We start from the raw sequence: 2,078 nt of genomic DNA, 5'->3' as shown, positions 1-2,078 counted from the left end.
CCAGCGACGTCGGGCTGGCCCCTGCAGCGCCTAGCCTCTCCCACGCGGGGGGCAGGCCAGAACGCGGGGGGCCAGGGCCCGAAGGCAGCCCCCCCGCGGGCGAGAGAGCAAGCCAGCAGGGGCTGTCCGCCTGCCGCGGCCAGCGACGTCGGGCTGGCCCCTGCCGCGGCCAGCGATGTCGGGCTGTCGCCTGCCGCGGCCAGCGACGTCGGGCTGGCCCCTGCAGCGCCTAGCCTCTCCCACGCAGGGGGCAGGCCAGAACGCGGGGGGCCAGGGCCCGAAGGCAGCCCCCCCGCGGGCGAGAGAGCAAGCCAGCAGGGGCTGTCCGCGCGTCGCGCAGCGCGGCATGGCTGCGGGGGCCGCGCGCGCGCGCCCAAGCGCCCAAGGGCCCCCAAGGGCCCCAGGCCCTCAGGCCCCAGCGCCCCAGCGCCCAGCGCGGGCGGGCGCGCGCGCGCGTGTGGTCTTTGAGGGGCGCCGGCCTGGTGGCTCCCTAAAGAGCAATAAGTGTCATTGCAGCTCTGGCAGGGGGAGACACTACTAGGTCCCAGCTGTCACCCCCCCTCTAAAAAATTCATTTCTTGGTATTTTGAGCTGAAATTTTGCACAGAGGTTGGCAAAAATCCAATCCACCTTCATTAATTTTCCCAGAATTTTTCGAGGTCGGGAAGTATTTGTTTTAATTTTCCTACCATTAGAAATCGAGTAAATCCGCAAAATTAGGAACCGGCCCGGAATGACCCCAAATTCAGTGGGCAGCCTCATAAAAATATGGCTGATTTTACTGGATTGGTTTCATGTGGAAAGCACGACGTTTTCTTGTAGGAATGCGGGAACCCCGGCAGCTCGCCTGCCGCGGCCAGCGACGTCGGGGACGCTGGCCTGCGCTGTCGAGCCCGCGAGGGCTGTCTCCGCGGCAGGCCCCCCCTGAACGGGGCACGACAGGCCACCGCGCTGGCTCGTCCAGCGTCGACAGTCCCTCGTCCAGGTTTCAGATCGCGCCAAGTCGAACCCATGACCTGCTCAAGCCATCGTGCGCTGCCGAATTCGCATCTGCGTGTAGGCTGCCATTCCACGCGGCAGCCCCTGTTTTCGTCAGCGTGCCCCCCTGACGAATTTTCCTGCCTGGCCCAGTCCAGCGTCCAGCCCCTGTTCGTCGAAAAATCTGCGCTGCCGATTTTCCACGCGGCAGCCCCTCTTTTCGTCAGCGTGCCCCCCTGACGAATTTTCCTGCCTGGCCCGGCCAGTCCAGCCCCTGTTCGTCGAAAAATCTGCGCTGCCGATTTTCCACGCGGCAGCCCCTCTTTTCGTCAGCGTGCCCCCCTGACGAATTTTCCTGCCTGGCCCGGCCGGTCCAGCATCCAGCCCCTGTTCGTCGAAAAATCTGCGCTGCCGATTTTCCACGCGGCAGCCCCTGTTTTCCTCAGCGTGCCCCCCTGACGAATTTTCCTGCCTGGCCCGGCCGGTCCAGCATCCAGCCCCTGTTCGTCGAAAAATCTGCGCTGCCGATTTTCCACGCGGCAGCCCCTGTTTTCCTCAGCGTGCCCCCCTGACGAATGTTCGTCGAAAAATCTGCGCTGCCGATTTTCCACGCGGCAGCCCCTGTTTTCCTCAGCGTGCCCCCCTGACGAATGTTCGTCGAAAAATCTGCGCTGCCGATTTTCCACGCGGCAGCCCCTCTTTTCGTCAGCGTGCCCCCCTGACGAATGTTCGTCGAAAAATCTGCGCTGCCGATTTTCCACGCGGCAGCCCCTCTTTTCGTCAGCGTGCCCCCCTGACGAATTTTCCTGCCTGGCCCGGCCGGTCCAGCCCCTGTTCGTCGAAAAATCTGCGCTGCCGATTTTCCACTCCGCAGCCCCTGTTTTCGTCAGCGTGGCCCCCTGACGAATTTTCCTGCCTGGCCCGGCCAGTCCAGCGCCCAGCCCCTGTTCGTCGAAAAATCTGCGCTGCCGATTTTCCCCGACGAACCTGCAGCTGCACAAATCCGCGCTGCCACTGCCCCATTGTCTGGACCAACAGTCTTTTCCATCAAGCCCTGGACTATAAATCGTCCAGACTCATCGCCAGCACCCGCTGCCGAT

Source organism: Populus nigra, chromosome 2 (genome assembly GCF_951802175.1).
Source record: "Populus nigra chromosome 2, ddPopNigr1.1, whole genome shotgun sequence".
NCBI classification, from domain to species: domain Eukaryota; kingdom Viridiplantae; phylum Streptophyta; class Magnoliopsida; order Malpighiales; family Salicaceae; genus Populus; species Populus nigra.
Note: the sequence above shows the minus strand (reverse complement) of the source record.